Here is a 7110-nt window from a genome sequence, read left to right as displayed (position 1 = left end):
ATTTTAACATTTTAAACAAGGATGAAAGTTGGATATTATTAATCTACACAAAATTCTGAACAAGTTTCATATATAAAACATTTTAATCCGATGCACGGTTAGTGAGTTATTAAATGCATGAACCCGGGGGACTAATCTGCAAAACTGGCAATCTCTGGATAATAGGAAAAATCCCAGGCGCTGAAAAAAAAACATCACGGTCTGAATCTGAATCAGGGCAGGCGGTGGGGGTTCTCTCACCATGGGCTTCGGCCCGGTAGAAGGAGGAGGAGGCAGGCCGGGCCTTGGGACGCTGGGAGGAGGAGGCAGGCTGGGCTGGACTCGGGCGCTGGATGCGGCCGACGCGCTGGAGCTGGCCTGGTGCGGAGGCTGGGCCGGTGCGGAGGCTGACAGGGCCCATGAGGCGTAGGGCGTCCTCCTCCTCGATCCCGCCTGGATCGAGGGAGGCAGGGGTCAACGGCGGCGGCGCGATACGACTGGGGCTCGCTGGATCTGCGAGTGAAGGCGTCGGGGCGACCAGATCTGAGTACGGGAGGTCACCGAGGTTCCGTTCCCGGCCGGATCGAGATGAAGCAAATCACCAGGGCGGCGAGCTGCTGTGATGGATACAGAGAGAGACCAAGACATGAGGAGGAGAAAGAAGAAATGAAGGACGGGAGAGGAAGACGGCAAGGGCGAGGCGACCTGGTCCGCTACCGTGGTGGCCGGCGGCGACACAGCGGGCCCCGGCGACGAGCCGCTGCAACGAGGGGCTCCTCCCCTCGAGCGGAACCTGGAGCGAGCGCGGTGGCGGGGATCCGGGCCTGCGCGGGCCTCAGATGGGCTCGGCGGGCCGCGGCGAAGTGGGGCGGCGCGCAGGCTGAGGTGGCGGGCACCTATTGGGTGAGGGCGGCGATGTGATGACGTGGCGGCCTGCTATTGGCCGGAGCGACGTGGCTGGAGGCGGCGGACGCGTCCGGCGGCAGAGTGGACATGTCCGGCGGCGCTGAGGGAGGAGTTTTAGGGTTTCGGGGAAAAGATCCGAAAACGAAAATGAAGGGGTCTATTTATAGAGGTAGAGGGAGCTAGGAAAGTCCAAATGCGGAGCGGTTTTCGGCCACGCGATCGTGATCGAACGACCGAGATGATGGAGAAGAGTTAGGTGGGTTTGGGGCCAAATTGAAAGGGTGTTGGGCTGCAACACACACGAGGCCTTCTCGGTCCCTCGGTTAACCGTTGGAGTAACAAACGAAGTCCAAATGGTACGAAACTTGACAGGCGGTCTACCGGTAGTAAACCAAGGCCGCATGGCAAGTCTCGGTCCAATCCGGAAATGTTTAATCGCCACACATGAAAGAAAGGTAGAAAGGGACACCGGAGGAGAACGAAGCGCCGGAATGCAAAACGGACAACGGGGAAAATGCTCGGATGCATGAGACGAACACGTATGCAAATGAAATGCGCATGATGACATGATATGAAATGCATGACACGCAAGCAATGACAAGGCAACAACAGCGAATAACTGAACGACACCTGGCACATCGGTCTCGGGGCGTTACAACACTCCACCACTACGAGAGGATCTCGTCCCGAGATCTAGAATGGCACTGGAGGGAAAACGGAAGAGAAAGAGAAGAGGTAAAACTAAGTTGCTTCTTTGACAAACAAGTGAAACCAAAGAACCTTGCGAGGTTGAACAAATTCGAGAAAAGAATACAACGAAGGTGAACAAAGTCGAAAACACTCCGTTAGAAAATAGGAACGAGGAAGAACAAATTCAGGCAACACTCCGGTTGGAAAGAAAAAGAATTGAATAAGGTCTTGATAAGATGAGAAGATACTTGATGAAATCACAACACACTGCCACCGGAACTATTGAATGAATGGAACAAGGGGTAAGAAAGATCTCAGACAGCACTCCGGTTGAGAAGGGAGTCAAAATTTGATAAGATGAGAGAGCTCAAATGAAAACACAACACTCCGGTTGAGAAAGGGATGCAAGACTTGATAAGGCGAAAAGAACTTGAGCAGAATGGCACCACACTCCGGTTAAATGGATAGGCATGAAAAGAACATGATCTTTGACAAAACAAGATGATGGGTTGAAAAGAGCAACATGACAATGCCTCCGGAACAAAAGAATAGAAGATAGATAACTGAAATAGGAGAATAGAGAAGAAAATGCCAACTTCTGCCACAAAATAGCTTGAAAAGGCATCTTTAGGACAAGGGTCGAACGGAGTTGTCAGAAAACCAACAACGAAAAGAATAAGCTTGATATGGTCTTATGGAATACAACTCAATTATGAGGTGACAACCTGCCACTCACTGGAAAAGAATTGGATTGATAAGAACAAAGAGACGAGAAACTTATTTCATCGGGAGGATAAATGAAGAACTTGGATCATATATGAGCAACATAAATAGCGACAATCCTTAGGAGAAGCTTTAGGTGAAGTATAACACAAGATAACTCCAATGACGAGATTGATGGATTTAAAATATCCCAATCTTGACAACATGTGAATCATGAAAATATGAACTCAAATTATCAAGAATGACATAATACCACCTCCAATGATACGGAAGAAAGAATAATTGCACTCCGGATTACAATATGAAGAAAGCTTGAGTTTCTGTGAAAAGAAACTTGATGAACATTTAGAGAATGAATTAAATCCTTTATGAACCATCATGTAGCGCCTCCATGAAGAACTCTGGTAACAAAAGAATAATCACACGAAAGGAAAAGAGAGTTGAAAACACAAGGTGAGGACTTGCAATGATTAGATGGATCTCCGCGGTGAAATAATTGGAAGAAGTTGGGACTCCAGGAAAAGAAAAGAAGATGAAACAATTGAGATCAATAATTTAGATGAGCCTCCGGAATCAAGAATAGATCACTTGGATGAAACAAGAATAAGAATTACATTATGCGTAACCTTCACCAATTAAATTGATGACAAGCAATGGATTTGGCACACTACTTATTCTCGTAGAAAGGATTAAGATAGATATAGCGCCAACTTGGGAAAATATTGAACGAACCACCGGTAGGATAGAAATAACGGCTGAATCAATACAATAACAAAGGAATAGAAATCTTGAGCGAGCCACCGGTAAGAATTGAAAACGAACGAAGGAAAAATAAAGGAACACCGGGAATAATTATGAAATGTACGGAGATACTTGAGAGGATTTAGATACATGAGAACGAAGAGATCACGAGCCGATTAGAGATCACTTGAACGAAGCACCGGTAAAATAGGAGACTGATAACTGACAGTTGAGAATGAATAAACCTGAATTGACGGACTCCGGATAATCAAACCGAGAAGACTCTTAAATTGCTCCGGAAGGGTGAAAAGAATTCTCACGATCAAAACAATTACGAGAGGATGGCAACAAGCTAGAATCATGAATCTTGAAGAGAATGGAGCAAGATTAAAGAGAAACTCTTCTTCGGTCTTCAATATCTGAGAATGACGATGAGAAACACCATCATGAATTATTTATGAACTCTGGAAGAATCAAAACGAAGAGGTTGAGCCAACGATGAAAAGAATTGTGAAAGAACTAGGAGATGGCATTTTGACTGATGATAAATCATTGTTACGTCAAACTTCGAAAGGAATTTGAGAATACCTCCGGGAAAATAAGAAGAGTCAGGTAAGATCCTGGGAAAAGACCTGTGGGTTAGGGCCCACTCAAAAGAAACACCGTTGAAAATTTTAAAGAGAGAATGCACCGGTTGAATTAAATGACTTGGATGAGATAACATCCTCGAAAGAGCTGGAACGATATCTTGAGTACTCTGGAGCAATTGAATAGCGAGAAGTGAATGATTAAGAATTGCACCGGCATGAGAAATCATTAGAAACGAGGGAAAAGGGATATGATCAACACCAACAACTTGAATTGGTTCCACCGGAGAAGAAGACGAGTGATGAGAGACGAACTAGAAGCTCCGTTAGAATCTTCATGAGAACCACCGGATAAAAGCATTGACGGAAAAAAAGGAATGGAGAGGCTTCACATCAATAAGATGGATACTTGATAAAGACATTTGAGTCCTTAAAGAAACAAAGGGAGGGAGGGTGGGAAAAACAAAGGCAACTTGGAGATGGAAGAAAACGACACCGTTGAGAAGAAGTGATAATTGGTCTTGCGAATGTTGAAATGTTCGGATCCACTTGAAAAGAAACACACCGGTTGAAAAGGATTGACATGCCAGACTCGATGATCGAGAAGGATTAGTATTCACATCGGAGTATGAGAACACCATTTGGGGAAGGTGTGGAATCAACATTTGACTTCGAAGCAACTCGAATACCACAACTCAAAACAAAACAAGGATTGGCTTGCGGAATAAGCCGGAACAAACATATGATGGAGATTCCGTCCGAAGTTTTCGTGGTGGGGCCTACACGGGCTTGATCGTACAGCACCATCATGTACAAGGCAGTGCACATGACATACGAAGCGTCCCCGAGTCGGCATAGCCAAGGACTCTTTAAGACACAACGAGACCACTGTAAAACCGACCGTGAATAGGCGGACCACTAGACGTCGAACCCCAATTTCATATCACACATCTGTCGGAAAGATATCCTAAGAGCTACTTGAATTCCCACCTATGAAACTCCCGAAATTTTTCGGTTATGCAATTAGGTGTTGGGGACACAGGGGAAGCATAATATCTCACCCAAACTAGCAAATCCTACATCCAGCTGTATCCATCCTTCAACACATAACCAAGAAACCTTCGGAAACCATCTACCTCAACCTTCGAAAAACATCCGTTATACAAGTTATGGCGATACTCCCGAACTCTCGCCCCAGTACTGGGTGGCGTCGAGGTTATCTCACCAACGAACTGCATAAAAGAGATTTTCGATGTCGGCGAAACTAAACTCAGGTATTCCAGAACTGCAACGATAAAATTATGACGACAACACCTCAGAGCTCAACTCCCCAGGACACTTCCACTAAACCCCTGACAGGAGGCACCAAAACAATGTTCTCATCATAAAACCATTGGAACGATTCCAAGATACCCGCGTGATCCTAAATTTTTTTTAGTGAAATTTGAGAAGAGAAGAGTCAAAACTCTACGTCAGGATGCCTTACCAGAGCGATGAGGAGACTGGGGAGTAAAAAGAATTCCTAAACTCTCCGATATATAATTCCTAAATGACTCAAAACATTTTTCTAGACACAACTCGGCCGCTAAAAACGATCAAGAAATGGGGCTCCTAAGGTCGGGGAAGGCTCTGATTACCAACTTGTAACACCCTCGATGCGACTATATCTCCCACGTGTCGAGGCACGACTTAGAGGCATAATCGCATTGAAGGCATATGTCGCAAGTGAGGAAATCTTCACACAACCCATGTAATATAATAAGGAGAGAGATACATAGTTGGCTTACAATCGTCACTTCACACAATTACATAAATAAAGCATTACATCAAACAAATACACTCATGGTCCGACTACGGAACCAAAATAAAAGAAGAACCCCAAATGCGACAAAGATCCTCGATCGACCCCAACCGGGCTCCACTACTGATCAACTAGAACGAAACAACATAAAGAACACGATCTTCATCGAGCTCCTCCTGAGCTTGGTTGTGTCATCTGCACGGACTCATCGGCACCTGCAAGCTGGTTTTGGAAGTATCTGTGAGCCACAGGGACTCAGCAATCTCGCACCCTCGCAATCAAGACTATTTAAGCTTATGGGTAAGGTAAAAGGCATGAGGTGGAGCTGCAGCAAGCGACTAGCATATATGGTGGCTAACATACGCAAATGAGAGCGAGAAGAGAAGGCAAAGCACAGTCGATAAAACTATGATCAAGAAGTGATCCTAAAACAACCTACGTCAAGCACAACTCCAACAACCGTGTTCACTTCCCGGACTCCGCCGGAAAGAGACCATCACGGTTACACACGCGGTTGATTCATTTTAATTAAGGTCAACTTCAGGTTTTCTACAACCGGACGTTAACAAATTCCCATCTGCCCATAACTGCGGGCACGGCTTTCGAAAGTTCAAATCCCTGTAGTGTGTCCCAACCTAGCCCATCACAAGCTCTCACGGTCAATGAAGGAATAGACCTCCACCCGAGATGTTCCGATTAGACTCGGTATCCCGGTACAACAAGACATTTCGACAGGGTAAAACTAAACCAGCAGCACCGCCCGATGCGCCGACATCCTGATAGGAGCTGCACATATCTCGTTCTCAGGGCAACACCGGATAAGCAATCCGTACAACTAAAACCAGCCCTCGAGTTTCCCCGAGGTGGCGCTGCAAGGGGCTCTAGTTTGGACCAACGCTTAGACAAGCACTGGCCCGGGGGGGGGGGTTAAAATAAAGATGACCCTCGGGATGCGCGACTCCCAAGGGAAAAAGCTAGGCGGCAAATGGTAAAATCAATGTTGGGCATTGCTGGAAAAGCTATACTTAAGGCGAACTGTCAAGGGGTTCCCATTATAGCCCAACCGCATAAGGAACGCAAAATCCGGGAACATAACACCGATATGACGGAAACTAGGGCGGCAAGAGTGGAACAAAACACCAGGCATAAAGCCGAGCCTTCCACCCTTTACCAAGTATATAGATGCATTAATTAAATAAGATATATTGTGATATCCCAACAAGTAAACATGTTCCCACAAGGAACAACATCTCCATGTTCCAACAAGAAACAACTTCAATCTTCACCTGCAACTAACAACGCTATAAGAGGGGCTGAGCGAAGCGGTAACATAGCCAATCAACGGTTTGCTAGGACAAGGTGGGTTAGAGGTTTAACATGGCAATTTGGGAGGCTGACAAGCAAATGGTTGGCATCGTAGCATTGGCATAGCAAAAGAGCGAGCATCTAGCATAACAAAGATAGTAGTGATTTCGAGGGTATGATCATCTTGCCTGAAATCCCGCAAGGAAGAAGAACGAGTCCATGAAGAAGACAAACGGACGTAGACGAACGGGTCCTCACATCTCGACGTTAACGGAACCCACCCGAAGAAGCAATCACCGGAAAAGAAGCACACAACATAGTAAACAACCACCACATAATCATGACATGATGCACAATCAAGTATGATGCATGTCCGGT

The sequence above is a fragment of the Triticum urartu genome, chromosome 1A (assembly GCF_056163025.1).
Source record: "Triticum urartu cultivar PI428250 chromosome 1A, HENAU_Tu73, whole genome shotgun sequence".
NCBI lineage: Eukaryota > Viridiplantae > Streptophyta > Magnoliopsida > Poales > Poaceae > Triticum > Triticum urartu.
The sequence above is the reverse complement of the archived record's forward strand: the minus strand, read 5'-3'. Positions refer to the sequence as shown.